Source organism: Topomyia yanbarensis, chromosome 1, assembly GCF_030247195.1.
Source record: "Topomyia yanbarensis strain Yona2022 chromosome 1, ASM3024719v1, whole genome shotgun sequence".
NCBI classification, from domain to species: Eukaryota; Metazoa; Arthropoda; class Insecta; order Diptera; family Culicidae; genus Topomyia; species Topomyia yanbarensis.
Window position 1 is genome coordinate 23,279,501 of NC_080670.1, and position 17,782 is coordinate 23,297,282.

The window sequence follows — 17,782 nt, forward strand, 5'->3', positions numbered from 1 at the left end:
ATGCAGCCAGCTTCAATTTTCATCAATATTTTCCTTATACCTCATCAAAACAAAAACAAAGCTTATCAACCCGTTGTCTGATCATCCGACGCTCGCACATCGCCGGCTCCGCCGACGTCGGGCGGTAAAAGCTTCCTCGTCCCGAACGCCCTTAACTGGAAAGCTGACAAAAGCCGTTGCGCAAACATTTGCAAGAACGAGACAAAAAGACTACTTTAAATCCGGATTTAAAGGGAGTGAAAATTTTCTTCTCCCATCGCTCTCACACCCGGCCGGTCGGCCAAAGGACCGAGTGTATCTACGTGCTGTACACGGGTACCGACTTAGTGCACAGTGGGCCGGATCAAATTCGAAGCTGTGCGGCATACCTCGCCGTACAGTTCGAGTGGTCATCCTGCGGGGGCTGCCGCCACCAAGGGGAGGTACAAAAACGGAGCTTATTTTCAACTTCATGCTTCCTCGGCGCACCGTACCTTATTCCCATCACCGGATTCAATGGGTAAAATATTCGGGCGAAACATTTCGACTGATTTGGTACTTGGCTTCGTGGAATTTGTTGTAAGTTGGAGAGCAGTGCTTGACTACTGCCACCTACTGTCGGTTATCTGTGGTTTTGCATACAAGAATCTTTAATAACATTTTGCATTATTTTATGTATGTAAAAGATGCACAAACCTCAATTGGAAACTTTCTTTCGGATTTTTTAAAAACTTACAGTGTTCACTATAGGTGGCTCCTCGTCCACTTTGTTTGCCACCAAACGCCAAATTCCCTTAAACTGCTACTCGCTTCCAACAATTTTTTCCAGCCCTCTGACAACCCTATACCGTCATATGGAGTTTGACAGCGACCTACATATATAGGGCGTTATAGCTATAAAGCCCCAAACAAAGAATTATGTTCGGCAATATACACGACATTCAAGCATTCCACACGACGTTTTGCACCTTGTGGGATGATTTAACACCGTATTATTCAAAAAAAACTACGTTTAGTAATTAATTACAGCTTTTAATCAATCGATTCAAAGTTAATGTTTTGATTTCCATGGCAGTTATGCTGGCTGCACAGGGACGTCGTCCTTGACAGGAGGCTGATTTTTTCGGCTTCAGGTGCCGCGTACGGTGGCCCAATATTCCTCGTCTGGATGGAGCTCGGACGTGTTGAGAGGATTCTTTCCTTCGGCAATGAGTACCACCAATCCGTTATTGGCGACATAACACTCCTTGGCTCTTTTCCTGGCTTCTAAAGTTTCAGGTTTTTACACAAAATTGCACCACCTTTTATTAAAATGTCATTCAAGCTGTTCGGTTCAAAAATCGCTTTATTGGGTTAGACTGTACACGACGGATCCCTAACGGCCAGTTTCTTCACTTGAATGAAAACCGGTTTTCGTTGAAAACCGGGTTTCGGCTAATTGGTCACCAGCAACATTAAAACTGGTTTTCAGCAAAAACCGATTTTCATCCAGTGAAGAAATTGGCCGTAAGTGTCATTTTATGTCTGTTGGTCGTTGCTGTTGTTGATGTTTCACTTGCGGCTTTGGTTCGTCGGTCCTTATTTGCGGTGTTTCCTCTTCGCTGCCGGAATAGTAAACTCCTCGTAGTAACAATCGCCGTCGGAGAGGAATCGTAATCGGATTGTACTGTAGGATAAAACTTCACTTTTCGCACTTACTCCTTTGCCTAAATCGAATTTCTAAACAAAACTGTTTACATCAACCGGAATCGACTGCTTGTATATTGTGGTTATCACTGGAAATTAGCAAAAATAGCGAAAAAACAAGATAGCGACAAGATTGCGAAACCGCCATTTTTAAGATTTAACCTTTTTAATTCCGCAAGGCTACAAAAATGTAATTTGAATTGATTTTTATATGAAGTGTTCGAGCGACTATTGGTCTTGAACCAAGGGAAACTTAGGAGGATGCAAAGGAATCGAGTTAGGAATCAAAAAGGCACACTAAACAATAAATTAAATGGGTACCAAAAAATAGTAACAAAAAATTTCCGATTTTCGCTCAACAGGTAGTGAAGGGGTGAATAAATCCATGAACTGCCAATTCATGACCGTCCGATACCTGACCAACAGGGCCTATATATTGCTAGATGTTTGTTTTAAACTGGGCGGATGGAGCTAACAGGGTATATTTTCAATTCTTTCGCTATTTTGAATTGATTCCGTCGCATGCTAATCTTCGGTGAAAAGCACAATACCGCTTGAAAATGTTTACGCGACAAAAATTGGAATCCTGAATATTCCACAAAACTGGCGTCACTGCAACTCACACAAACATCATTCTGTGCGTGTGATGATGTTGATGATGGTAATGACGTCGGGTGCTCATCGGTAGCGACGGTGCGCTTGTTTATTCTCGCTGTTTCGTAATCTTCTCTCTCATTCACTCGGCCAACAGCGCTACGGTTAGCGGGGATTTGAAATGTTATTTTTTCCTTTTGGCTTGGCATGCGAATCGTTCACATGGTAGGTAGCGGAAGGGTGAATCGAATGAAGATGGATGCTAGTTTTTCTTCTCGCGGACGCAACACATTGCATAAGAAATCTAGAGAAAATTTTCAATAGGACGTAAGTAACAATGAGAGATTCTCTTTAGCGGACCCTACACGAGCAGAAATATTGACAATAAACCAATTATTGATCAATATATTGATCGTGTAAGGACATTTTGAAAATATTGATTCATTAGAATTCAAGTGGGATTGACGTATTGAAGTAGTCTTGTCAATATTTTTATTGACAATATTCTTGTCTCGTGTAGGGTCCGCTTTTGGAGTCTTTCTCTTCTGTTCATTACTCGGCCATTTCAATATTTTCTACTTCTACTCTAGTAATAATCTAGTAAAAACCGTCGGCTTTCGATATGTACTGGAAAATTAGTTCAAAGTGTTGCAATGACGTCGTAATAAACGAAAGAGAAAGTAAACAAAGAGAGGCTCTCAATGTTACTTACGTCCTATTGAAAATTTTCTCTAGAAATATTCACATTGCGACGAATCGTGTGCCGAATAACGCTACGAATCTTGCTGCGACGAAAAATAATCGTCGCATCTCCTTTGGAAAAACACGGACAATAATTCAATGTTTTGATGTTATTTTTTGTTGCTATGCACGGAAAACTTGCATTACCTAGCAGTACGTAATCTGAAATCGGCGCATCCTTCTTCCAACAACGAAAAATGAATGAGAGGGAGTCCAAGTTGTATTTAAAATTTAATACAATCATACCGCTCATACAAACTCGGGGAGCCACTCAATTCTAAACACATAATACACGTACACATTTTACATGTTCACGCGGGTGCCCACTAACTGAAAATTGCAATTTACACTCTTTACTGAACCCGCATAGTTAAAAAACATTTGTGACATAGTCCGAACTACAGACACTTTATATAACAGACTAGCGGAGAGAAAAACAGTAAAACTAGCAACAATGAATGTAAACTGGCATCACTGAAGCTCCTATAAGCTTTGCATGGGCTTCCTCTTGCACTTCCCCATCATGCTCGTTTGACTGCACTTTTTGACAGTCCGCTTGGCTGCAAATTTTGACACTTCGCTAGTCTGTGTATAAACTCGGCCAAATAAAATGCGGACGAGCATGGTCAGGCGATTTAAACAGTTTGACGTTTGACTGAACTCGCCTGTGCTAATTGCCCTTAGGAACAAATGCAATTTGCGAATGCGATTTAAAGGCGATTTCAACACTTAGACAAATTTTCTGGCGGCTGAAATGGACTTGGTTGTTTTTTGAGTTTTTCAAACATGGCAGTTCATGTTTGGCTTAAGTTTAAAATTGTTTTTTAAACAATTGGCGTATTCTCGCTGTATTTTGTTTGTCTAGTGCACTTAATTTAGCCAATAAATGTAGGAAATTGTGGAATCGTGTGTAAGTATAGTGGAACAAGATCTTTGACCTGAAGTCTAAATAAAAGTTTGATTGTGGTAAGTTTTGGTGTGCAATACGAATTTCACCATCGATTCTTCCTAAAGTTTGGAGGTGATTACCTAGTGTACTGATAAGTTTATGTGAGTAGATATTGAATCCGAAAATAATTATTTTTAATTTTCATACTAGGCAATTAGGGGCGATTAAATAGCGCGTTCCCTAGGCGCTTTGGGGGCGATTTAAGGGCGGGTTGAGCGGCAAAAAATGACGGCGGTAAATGGCCCAAATGTTGCATTTAAAATAGCTCCCTAATTGCCAGCAAATTGCTGGCAAATTGTAGGGCAATTAGCGCATCCGAGTTTGCAAATAGCCCCCCGCCAACCAGCAACTTGCACTTTTTGAGTGGGAAGTGTCTGTAGTCCGAACCAAAGAGAATAGGGAAAGAGACGAAGAGTGAAAATCAGTCAAAACGGCAACACTCCCTTTATGATGATTTCAACACTAGAATTTTGGCAACCGCTTCCACAGGCAGCACTTTAAATGACTTCTATTATATTTTGAATACAAACCGTATGTCGATCGTTAGATTTGTTTATCAAACGATGCGCATTTCGAAAAAAAGAGATGAAATAATTCTAAAGCTTGTTTTTACTCATACATATACTCTAGAATGCACCTCACAATCACGATTGAACCAAATTCTGACGAAAATTGAAATTTCTTTTTTAATAGATGTACAATACTTATCTCCTCCAACTCAGGCATGAGTAATGTTTATTTACATTGCACGATTGGTCTGCTTAATAAGGTATTTTTGGTTTCACACTATTCGTCTCTTTCCCTATTCTCTTTGGTCCGAACTATCCCGCTTGGAAGAAAAACGGGCAGCCAGCAAAATTCCGTCAGGATTCCGGCAGCTGTCAAAATTATCAAAATGGCGCTGCCAGAATTCAGCTATACTCCCCGCTTGGAAGAAAAACGGGCAGCCAGCAAAAATCCGTCAGGATTCCGGCAGCTGTCAAAATTATCAAAATGGCACTGCCAGAATTCAGCTATACTCCTTCCAGTTATGGCAGGCAGATTCGCCTCACCGGTTCTGTTTTGTTTATCGTTGCTTTTTTCGCCATATTTACATTTTTCCAAGAAGGATAGTTTTGGCAGATGAAAAAATAGGGAGAAACAAAGATTTTGGTTTCAAACATGGTAAGTAAAATGGATTTCATGTCTCCAGACATGTTTTTGTTATAAATTCACATAAAATTTTAAAACAAATAAGAAAAATACAAGCAAAACCTGAAGCGGTACAAAACCGGTCCTGCCGGTGCGTGCCTGGCAGAAATCCGGCAGAAAAAACCGTTTATAACCGTAAGGCGAAAAATTCTGCCAGAAACGGTTGTTGCATTTGAGCCGGCCGGCTGGGCAGCGCTCTGCCAGCCAGGCCTCCAGAAATTCTGCCAGACTTTTTATTTCGCTGCTGGCTACCTGAGGGGAATTCTGCCAGGCACGTCCGAGCGGGATAAACCTATGTTAGGGACCATTCATAAATTACGTAACGCGTATAGGGAGGAGGGGGTACGAGAAGTTGTGATATATGGGGGAGGGGGAAGCTAGATCGTTACGTAAAATTTTTTTCCTATACAAAAAAAAAGTTTTTCGAAGAAATGTTACGTAACATGGGGAGAGGGGGAGTCAATTTTGGGCAATTTTTGCGTTACGTAATTTATGAATAATCCCTTATGGGATATCGTAACCGTTAGAGTTTATACTTTTGTATTGCACCTACAATTTGAACTTTGATTTTGACGAATTTCGCGCCAAATCGTATTCAGAGTTGGCAGCACCCTCGGGGATGGGCGTAGCGTAGTTGGTAAATCGATTGCCTTGTACGCAGCGCACCTGTATAGGGCAAAAAAAAATTCATAAGAGATTTTTCTAACCGGAAGAGGCGAATGACGTTAAGGTTAAAACCTCTCTAATCGAACAAAAAGGGCACCCTCTCAGATTTTAATGAAACTTTCTGTACATGAAGACTTTCCCTAATAAAAAAAATTATACACGAACTTTAATCCATATAGTCGAACGATTCCACTTATACTTTGGATGATTCTCTGAACAGGTCGTTAGGCTCTTGGATTATAAGATGTTTATTAGGGTTGTCACAAAAAGCCACTTCGCATACTAAGTAGTATTTTTTTGTCTTCTGAAAAGGGTCAAACATTTTCATCAATTTTTTTTCAAATGGCTATAGTCTAAAAATAACAAATCCTATAAAAATGTTGTAGTAGTGATTTTCACAAAATTAGTCAAAGTTTTGAATAAAAATATTGAAAAAAATTCTTCATCGACTCCTACACTGAAAAAAGTCGATTTTAAACATTTAAAGTCGATTTACAAAAAAACTCCATCTTTGACTTGGAAGAAATTTTATTCCAAGGTAGGTAATTATGTTCCCTACCTACCGTCAAACACTGAAGTTGGGCACTTTCAAGGAAAAAAAGTTATTTGAAAAACTTTTCCTTGTCCAAACTGATTTTTTTTCGGTGTATTTTTATTCAGGGTCCATAAGCCAGGGACCAGAACCCAGAATTCCGAGGAGACAACTCAGACTTCAGATTCCATAGCTCAGAGTCTCGAGGCGAGAGACCAGAATCCAGAGTCGCGCGTCCTTAACCTAAAATATTGAGGCGAGTCTAGAGATCAGAATCCAGAGTTCAGTGTCGAGAATGTAGAGTCCAGAGTCCATAGCGCAGCGATCAGAACTCAGAGTTCCGAAGACAGAGCTCAAAGTCTAGAATCCATAGTTCAGATGGCAGAGACCAGAGTCCAGAAACCAGAGTCTTATCCCAAAATACTGAGCCCAGAGTTCTCAGCACATAATCCAGAGCCCAAATTTCAGAGTCCCTAACTCATAGATTCCATTCCCCAGCGACCAGAACCCAGGGTCCGGAGTCCAGAATCCAGAGTCCCGAGTGCAGAGTCCAGTCCTTAACCTTAAATATTGAGGCGAGTCTAGAGTCCAGAATCCAGAGTTCAGTGTCGAGAATGTAGAGTCCAGAGTCCATAGCGCAGCGATCAGAACTCAGAGTTCCGAAGACAGAGCTCAGAGTCCAGAATCCATAGTTCAGATGCCAGAGACCAGAGTCCAGAAACCAGAGTCTAGAGTTCTTATCCCAAAATACTGAGCCCAGAGTTCTCAGCAAATAATCCAGAGCCCAAATTTCAGAGTCACTAACTCATAGATTCCATTCCCCAGCGACCAGAACCCAGGGTCCGGAGTCCAGAATCCAGAGTCCCGAGTGCAGAGTGCATAGTCCTGAGTTTAGAGTCCACAGTTCAGAGTCCAAAGTCCAGAATCAAGACCCAGAACCCATAGCTCAGAGACCACAGTCTACAATCCAGAGTCCATAGCACAGAATCTAGAGGCGAGAGCTCAGAATCCAGAGTTAAAAATGCAGAGTCCAGAGCTCAGAGTGTAGAGAACAGTATCGAGAATCCTGGATCCAGAGTCCAGAGTTCTCAACCCAAATTACTGTGGCCAGAGTCCAGAGCTCTGAGACCAGAATCCAGAGCCCGTAGTACTTAACCCAAAACACTGAGGCAAGAGTTCAGACTCCAGAGCACAGAGCCCAGAGGCCAGAATCCAGAGTCCACAACACAGCGTGAAGAGTGCAGCATCCAGAGTTCAAAGTCTAGAAGTCCAGAGACGAGAATCCTGAGACCAGGGCTCAGAGTTCAGAGACCAGAGTTCTCAACCCAAAACACTGAGCCCAGTGTCCCGAGTTCAGAGCCCAGAGCCCAGAATCCAGAGACCCGAGTGCAAAACCTAAAGTTCAGAGTGCATAGTACAGAAATTCGAGGTCAGCACCAAGAGTCCCTCATCAAGTATTGAGCTTGAAGAGTCCAGAATCTAAATAATCCAGAATCTAATCCATAATCCAGAGACCAAAACCCACAATCCATAGTCCCTAAGGGAGAGTCAAGAGCACAGAATCCAGAGTCCCGGGGGCACAGTTCAGACTTCACAGTTTAGAGTTTAGAGTTCGGATTCCAGAGTCCAGAATCAAGACCCCAGAGATTATAGTTCAAAGTCCATAGCACAGAATATCGAGACCAGAACCCGGTGTCCAGAATGCAGCGTGAAGAGTCCAGAGTTTACACTCTAGAATCTAGACTGACTGGGTATTTTCGGGATGGTCTTGACGAGTAGGTGCCAGAAATTTATGTCTGACGTCATGTAGAAATCCAAGATGGTGACTTCCGGACGTAAATTATTACGATTACACTTCGGATTGTTTATCTTTGAACAGCACTTGATACTGTTTAACTTTGATTTATACAATTGATTAGTTTTATAACGCTGTTATTTGGTAAAATGAGTAGTAATGCAGGTAAGGTACAGGTAATCAGGATAATATGCATAACGAATACCAAATTCGTTACTGATACTTTTTGCATGTGTCAGGCAACTAGCAGTTGGGAAATTTGATTCTGAGATGAATATGACTTTCATTGGTTTAGTTTTCGATAAAAATACACTGAACAAAAAATTCAGTTTGGACAAGGAAAAGCTTAGCTGAATAATATGTTCAAAAGAATTGAAGTACAAAATACTAGTTACGTTTTGGTTAGAAAATTTTAGTTTCACCTATGACCGCATAGAGGGCGCCAACACTAACTTTTCATAGAAGTGAGATAGAATATCGAGATGTTCGGAAGAACTTGACTCGTATTACTTACTATAAATCTTCTGAATATACTATTGACCTAAACCTAACCATTTTCTCACAGAAATGTTTAGTTCGTGTGAATCAAGCACTGATACACAACCATGCACTACTAGGCCCCATGCAAAACTGACTCAGACATCACTTCGTTAAAAGTTTAATAAATTTTTTTAACAAAGCCAGCTAGACTAGCGGTCTTCGACAAAGTTGTAGGCAATTAAATGATCTTTCTTATTTTCACTCAGAGTGATAATACGATGCATACAGTGCCATCTAGCGGCGAGCATGCAAGTTAGTGGGTTTTCTTCATGTAAATTGTCGAAAAATCCCATACAAACTTCAGGCACGTTGGTCATAGGGGTAATTTTTTTCCTGTCACTCTAGTGTACAGGTAGTGGTAAAATAACAGCCCCTGTTTCAAAACCACCATTCCGATCGGTCAAATGTTTTTCCACCAACTATTTGGCATAAACTGAATCGTGATGATAAAATAAATCTACGGATATTCTTCTTTTAGAGTTCTGAAAAGGTTCTGTATGGCTAAACCGGTGGCAAAGCTGAACGCATTTTTTTCTACGCATACTACTGAGCTTCCAATTCTTACACTTGCTCAAAAAAGGTTTTTTGAACCTTAAGAAAATGGTGCCGAATTATTTCGTGAGAAAATCAAAATATTTTGCACTGTAAAAATCGATTGAGGTTAGGACGTGAAGAAAACAAACCAAACTCCTTTGGTTTGGCTTTGCATCTGTGATTTTAAATGAGCTGCCAGAAATATTAATACGCCATAATGTGCTTAAAATGATATTGCTTTGAAACGAAAAACCTTCAACCTATTTTACTTAACGAAAACTAGATTCTGTGAATGATATAAAGCGGACCCTACACGAGACAAGAATATTGTCCATAAATATCTTGACAAGACTGCTTCAATCCATCAATCCCATTTAAATTCTACAGGATCAATATTTTGAAGATGACCTTACACCATCTATCAGGCCCGTAGCCAGGATTTTGTTTCGGGAGGGGCTTAAAAAAATTTGCATAAAGCTTTTAATTCTGACAATTTGACATAGTCACTAGAAACTAAATTAAATTTTGAAAAGTTCATAATGAAATCAATTCCAAATCAAAGACAATCCTAAAAATATGTTCATTGTCACAAGAAAGGTTATAGTACTTACTCTCGTTACAACAAAGTATATTCTAGAGTTCACAGTATTTATGCGCTAACCGAATATGACAATGCTTGACGGTGCTGGAAAACACTAGGTGTTCCAAGCTACACCTTTAAAAGGCGTAGAAGATGCTAAACCGAAATGAGTAGAAAAATATCCATAAAATGTTCGAACGAAGAGAATGTCGAAATTCGTACAAAATCTTCTGATTTAGCAAGCGATTTGTAGATGCGCAGAGACGGTTCAACTTCTATTTTCTTTGTCTGGTGTTCTGCGAGTATTACCAGTTCCAAGGCATCATGCTAACACAATTTTTTGATATATTCTATTTAAATGAAACTATTTTCAAGACTAGCCTTGGTCGGGTAGATTAGAACCCCAGTTAGGAAGGATTTTTGGTAATCAATAGGATCAAAATATAAATTTAAATGATTAAATCAACTGAAGGAAACTGCCCACAATTTAATTGATTAAAGAAAATTGTCTACAAATCGAATGAAAACACTGATTACTAATATCTTCTAATTTTCCTTCAAATCGCCAGTCGCCGTGCATGTGTCGTTCACCGTGCAGTTTCAAAATCACGAAATTTAAAGAACTAGCTCCCTAAATCCATCGGAGAGATCCAGATCCCAAATCCTTTCGTTTCATCGTTTTATTGAAACATTCCAACTAAAGTTGAATCAAAATTTTAAATACACCGTAAGTTGATCATATAACGTGCACTGGTGCCAAACAAATGTCCTCAACTACTTATTCTCGTTTTGTTGGTAATAGTTTTATATTATTTCTAAATTGTGACGTATTTAGATAGGTATTTTTACGGTGACTATGAGGGCGGTTTTCATTTTGATAAAAAAAAAACAGGATTTGAAGTCACGTCAAATCCACCTAAACGCACGGTAACTGGGGACTTGACGGTACGTGAAATTTGTTAAATGTATTACCAAAAGAACTAGAAGGTCTATCTTCTGATGTCGCAAAAAGCAGAAGCAAAAAAAATTGCTACGCTATAGCAGGCTACAGGCACCAGTGAATCAAGCTAGCTATTGTTCTATATCAGTGCACATACAAATTGTATCGTTGCCCCCGGCTGCGGAGTAAAATGAGTTTGCCAAATGAAGCAAAAGCGCCTGTGCTACGGGATAACACGAACAGTTAAGGAAGTGGAACAATTAGTTAAAGTGAAAATGGAGCTTAATCTCGCTGAAGTTACCTACATTCAGCTACATCACGTAAAAACTGTGTTTTGATCACGTTTAGAAGCTTAGCACAGGCCGAAAACTTTATTGCAAAGAACAACATGCAACACGAGGTCGAATTTAATAACACCAGAATCAAGATCCCCGTGCATATGGAAAACGACATGGTGGACGTGCGTATCCATGATTTGGCCCCGCGCACGAAGGAGGATTTCATCAAGCAAATCATGTCGCAATATGGAGAAGTAGAATCTATTACGAATGACACCTGGAGAAATTTTTTCTCCGGCATTCCCAATGGCGTTCGTATTGTGAGAATGCGAGTGACTAAACCAATACCTTCTTACATGACTATCGAATGCAAATCACCGAAGGATAGCGTGACCTATAAGCAAACAACGCTAATTACATATCCCGGGCAGACCCCAACATGCCAATTCTGTAACTATACAGCCTACTACGGAAAAACATGCGCCGAAGCAACTAGTCAAAACTCATCTACTACAGCCAACTCTAACAAGCAGCCAGCGATACCTTCAGATAAACCTAAAACAACGATCCAATTACCCAATAATGCAGGTGCAACGACCACGACAACCGCTCCCAAACCAACAACTAGCATCGCCAATAAAGAAGCAAATACCGATGAAGACGGATATACAACAGCGACCCATAAGAACAAGAAACAAATAAGAACCTCTGATCGTGAACAGGAAGAAAGCAGTACCGATGACGACATGGACGGGAACGATAACGCGAGAGAAGGCAGACTGAATGACCACCAAGCGGCCTCACCGCCAAGGAAAAAGATCTCAACACGCAGCAGCAAACTGCGTCAACAAGATCTGGCAGACCGACATTCTTAGAATTTTTTTATTTTTACTTATTGTAAAAAAAATTAAAAGACCCACGGATCAGTTGTGCTAACGCATTGAGCCGTTTCAAATAAAATTTTAGATTGAAAAAAAAAGAAATATTATAAATATGAACAAGCTCAATAATTTCAGCATCTCTTTATTCCGACATATGGACGGGTATACATCGCACTTACTTCACCTCTGTCGAAGAGTAACGTAGGTGTAAGGCCAACTTTCTTTGATGATTTCTGTTGTTCTGTAGTTGAGTGCCCAGAAAATATAGAACAGCTGCTCTTGGGTCGATTTCAATTTATTTATTATTTTTTCTCTCTTTTTCTTCGTGATCTCTGCTCATCTCTCTCATTTTATTCCATAACGAACACAAATAAAACGAAAACATGAAATCGAAACATTAATCCCAATCTATTGACTGTAGACTCAACTAGTTACAACATTTTAGTCGCTCTCCGTGATAGGCTACTGATGTTTGTTCACTGTATCGTCACGTCGTTTTTAGACTTACATGGACATTAATTGGAAACCATCGAAAGAGACAGAAATGCTGCTGCTTACAACATTAAGTTTATTATGATTGATTGACTAATATGTGGTTTAGCATCTATTGACATCCGTTGAAAAGTAAGGATAAAATCACAACAGATAGTCCTACCGCTACTATGTACGTTTCTGTATGTGAACAACATTAGTAATATACGACGGTATACAATTCTTGGGTTGATGAACACCTCAGAAAAACCGCTGTTTTACCACTTTTTGGCTTGTTTATTTTTTGGAATTTTTCTTGCTTATTGTTCGATTGTTTAAAATATCACTACTTTGCGGACTAATAATGTTTAAATATGGACCGCATTCTCCGCATTAAATGAAATTGAGTGTCAACAGAAATACTATTGCATTAAAATGACGCGAAAACAAAAACTGTCTTCTCGACTATATTGTCATCAACTAACGGAAATGTTTTTGTCTAGCACGCTTGAGTGAGATGCCTGATGTTTCTACTAAGCGTACAGTGCACTAACCTATTACAGAAATTCAATCTGCTTATGCTTTAACTAACTTTATTCTGGCTAATATATAACATAATATCTGAGTTTTGTTAGACACAACCACTAGCGATAAAGTTCTCATTTTGGGACAGTTTTTGAGCTCACTTTTCTATAAAACTTCTGCAATTTTATTATATATTTCGTTTATTTTATTCGGTTCAATGCATTAGCTAAATGAAGCCTTGTGTCTTCAATATATTTCCATGATGTGAACAATGAAAGTGATAAAACGTAAATGGTTGTCCTACAGATCTCGTGCGAACAACTAGCGATTGCATGTGGAGAACTATTTACTAGGCTGAGAAATATTTTTCCTAACCAACAGTGTCGCGGTGGTGTTCATTTCTATCTCGTACACTTCCTTATCATCATAGTGGTTACTGCCATGTCCATGTTCGCGAATTTCTGACGGGTCACGAGTGTCGACTTCCTCAATGATGGTGCCGACCGTTGATTTTGAGATACTAGACGCAGTTTTTGCCGTCAATATTATCCGAACAGCAGCCAAAATTTGGCAAATGTTTGTTTTTCAGGAAATGGTTTTGGAGACTATGTATATGCAAAGATATAATGTGTAAAATAATACTATCGCATTCAGTTTTTACGTACAGGGTCAGGTTGGAGGAAATATGTCTGTTCACCTAGATTTTCACCACAAAAACACCATTTAATATACTTCCTAGATGTGTCCTTTATAATGAATACCATTTTTTCGAAATGTGACAGGAATCTTTTAATAGCCACGGTGCAAGTAAGTGGTATCAGATCTTGTAGCCGAGCATTGATTTTCTCATCGTCCATATATATGAGGATCAACCACATGTTACAAGTTGTTATGCAAAATGACTGGTTTCGCCTGGGCTAATTTGTTAAATGGCATCAGCAGTGAACGCCTGACATGGTTAAACTCGTTAAAGGCGATGTTCGTAAGCATAACCTCCATAATCACCTTCAGCAAATATTTCACATCATTAATGTTGCTCCAGCCAAATACGGAGGCTATTGACTTCAGGTCTTTTCGCATAAGATCGATCTTATGCGAAAAGACCTGAAGTCAATAGCCTCCGTATTTGGCTGGAGCACTACTTCTTGCTTCTGCGACTCAATCATTCGACAGATCCCCACAGCAAGAATTAAAGTAACAGTTTCGTTTGTCTTCCGACGAGTCACACAATATGAAGGGAACTGTTTTATCACACTCAGCATACTGAGTAGATATCCTGACCGCTGTCTTCGGTGTACGAAATAGCAATCTTCCTCACAATTCTCGCATTAATTTGTTGAAACCAAACAAGATACAATTTTTTTAAGAGTCACCGAAAAACATGTTGTTTCTTAAATTTATTTTTGAAAATTTTCGGGGGGGGCTTTAGCCCCCTAGCCCCCCCTCTGGCTACGTGCCTGCCATCTATCCCAGTAAAGTTCAACCGGAAATGAACTGGAATTCTGGCTGGTTCCAGTTCGTATACGGGCTCCAGTGACACAACCGATTCTAACTAGAATCGGTTGTGTCACTGGAGCCGGATTACGAACTGGAACCAGCCAGAATTCCGGTTCATTTCCGGCTGAGCTTAACTGGGATATAGAGATGAATATATGACTTATTGTCAATATTTCTGCTCGTGTAGGGTCCGCTTAATGGCTTGTTACAGTAAATTTCAATGTCTTATCGTACTTATGATATAGGCGAATTGTGTGCTGTCAAAAACACAAGATGTATCCACTGCGAATTCCGTAGTAATGACAGATGTGGTCTTTGCTAACAGTAAATGGGCCTACTCAACGCTGAATGGCATCTATTTATTCAAGTGAAATGTTTGCTTTACCGTGGACTCAACCGGGAACCCTTCAACGAAGGTTTCCCCTGGAGGAGAAGGGGCGGGTCGTAAATCCTAGAATAAGAATGGTGATCCCATTTCTCTTATATTTTTTTCGTTCCATCCCAAAAAAAAGATTCCATAGTACAGCCGAATGAGCTTCCTTTGACAGATGAATAATTTATGATGTTGGTCGTCCCTATTAGAGTGGAGAAAGGGGTTTAAGCACACTATAGAAATAAAAAAAATGTGATTAGGGTGGTGACGGGCGGATTGCAGCAGCAATCTTCGAATAGTCACGTACTACCATCTCATGTGATGAATGTGATGATGGAAAAAAATTTCTTTAAAAAAAGAACGAGTCGCATGCTTGAAACAGCTTTCGCATACAATAACATCAGGGATCAAAAAATAGCCTTGGACTGATCGATGGAAAGTTGGGTCGACTCGACATCCAGAAATGCGAAGAAAAACGGCTGCTCTTGAAGGAAACTTTTCCGCCACAGTGAAGTGAATTATTCTGGCCGGGATTGCGTGACGAAGAGGGGAGCAAAAGTTTTCCAATGTCGAAAGCTTTTGATTCGCCTGCGCTGGCTAGGGAATGTGATGAATTTTCAGTTTGAGCTGGGTTGGAGGGGTTCGGCACTAATGTTTCAGTTAGGCTGCTCGTTGATATAATACTATTAGGAACTTTGATCAAAATTCCACTATGCTGATTGGCAGACCAATACAGCTAGCTATGAATAAAGCATCTGATGTATATCTTATTCTAGAAAGTTAATACCGAACTGGCATCTTCATAATGATGGAGATTTAATACAATTAAGATGCTTTTTCGAACAACATCATACACAACAAGGCAAAAGAAGCCAACGGATAATATCTCGAGAAGTGGAAAACTGGCTTCCAGTATTGCCGGCTCGTTTTAAATATTGTTGACAATTGGATTAAAGAAAACTTTCGCTTGAAGGCTTCCATAGGCAATGGAAAGAAGCACCAACAACTACTATAGCTTTGAAAGTATAACCCGCATCAAGATCCCGGCACAGCCGCATCTCCCATCATCATAATCCTCGCCTATATTGCTTCCACTGCGATGTCTTGAATCCTTTGAGCTGGGATTGAGCTGATACTATCTACAGAAGCAGTACCCCGCTTCTATCCACCCAGATAAGAAGTTATTCAAAAATTGGGCCAATGGTTTAAGTTGCGAATTTTCTTCGGTTCCACGAACGAAACGGTACATCTTTTGAAGTGATTTTCTATCAAACGAATCAGATTAATTAGCCACAGTTTGCTTGTAAGTCGTGATGAAAAGCATCTCAATGAAGGTCCGGTTTTTTCGACAACACGAACGGATCGTGGGCAATAAATATCTCCACCGAAGTTCAGAAGCAGCATTTATCTTCTTTAGGGAAAATGCAATGCTCTTTGATATCTTACTCGACAGGAGTACTCTACTCCATACACCGTAGTAGCATCCAGCTGCCCCAACAAATCACCGACTAAAGCTCTACGACACCAACTGCATAGTTAACCACTTCAATCGTGCAGAGCTGGAGGAAAGCGTGCGTTTATAAAATATTTTCTTCTCAGTCATGTTGCGCAGCAATGAACAGAACGGAAAGCATCGGTACGTGAAATGCGAACAAAAAACAAATCTTCCGGTTGGAAAGGTTTGAAAATGTTCCCACCCAAAGTGTGGCGGCTGCAACAGCAACACACCCTTCATACTCGTTTACAACGGCATATAAATAAAGCAAGAGACGCGGCCTCCGTCAGTGTGGAAGGACGGACAGTCAAGAAAATAGCAAACATTTGATAGAAAATGGTAGAATAACAGTGTTGGGTTATAACAAACAAGTGCGGACAGAAACACAGAAAACATGAATTGCATAGCAATAATACCAAAGGACAATTCTGAAGTCGTCTGAAATGGAGACAGTCAACGGAGTGCCGGATAAAAAGATAAATATTTTCCGGCTCGATAAGCACAATGAATATAACTATGCATTTACTTCTTGCTTTCCAACTATGGAACAATGTTGCCAATTGAGTTATTTGACGACAGAGAACACAATTTCAATGTGTATGTTTATATAGTATATATTAGTTTAAATACGTGTAAGGCTTCTGTTAGTATGATTCCGAACTGCACCGAGTTTCATTGCATGCCCTTCAGTGTTCCAGATCATGTTACCGTCGATTATTCTATGCAAATCATTTCACACACACTAATAGGGGTTTGTTTTCCTCCAGCTGTCATACAAAACTGTCAGCCAATTTAAACGTTTGAAATCAATGTCGTATACATAGGCGTGCGCAGCGTTTTCCATTAGGGGGGGCTAACGGCTTAAAAACATTCAGTTATGTTAAGCCTTCATTATAAGTTAGATTTCTGGTAAAGCATCGATTGTAAAACAGTTATTTTATTTTGATATTGGAATTAACGTTGTTTCATTTATTTCTTAAATGTAGAAACTGGTTCCTCGAAAAAGATAATCAAAGTATTTCTGTATCTTACTATCATCCCATTTTAAGTAGGCTTAAAAATTAACATTAATCATTTTCAACTTCCATGAAAAAAATTTCTCGTGGTCTTTGACGCAATACAATTGACCATTTTTCAGTCCCACATAACTCTCTTAAACTATTGATGCATGGAATTTTTTTTACGAATAATTAACATTTTTTAACATTTGCCGTATGTATTCTGCAATAAGCAAAGCCAATTTGACGCTTTCAATTGGAAGTATGCTTTAGCATAAAACGTTGCAAAATAATGCGTATTTATTGCAGTTTAAAGATACATTGCACAGTGGTCCCCCATAGTACAATAGCACAAAAAAAACAGCAAAGGCGTGTTTTTATCTTGCGATTATATGATTATGGATATACGTTTTATTGTTTCAAACTTAATTTTGTCAATAATGAACTGATTTTTTAGTATATAGATGAATTCATATGGTGGTTCGATATTTACCGAAAAGTTAATTAATATTGAAAATTGATTGCTCGTAAGATTTT

General features: G+C 39.6%; 1 protein-coding gene and 1 long non-coding RNA gene across 2 annotated transcripts in view; one reads left to right on the forward strand and one right to left on the reverse strand.

The window, feature by feature from the left end:
• The window catches only part of LOC131677095 (limbic system-associated membrane protein-like), an 825,653-nt gene that overhangs the window by 295,258 nt on the left and 512,613 nt on the right, over positions 1-17,782 (forward strand). The window lies entirely within an intron of this gene.
• On the reverse strand, positions 991-1,919 carry LOC131677098 (uncharacterized). The gene is made up of 2 exons (XR_009303281.1): positions 1,535-1,919; positions 991-1,303 (listed from the first exon to the last, which is right to left on the reverse strand). It is a non-coding gene; the product is annotated as an uncharacterized LOC131677098 (long non-coding RNA).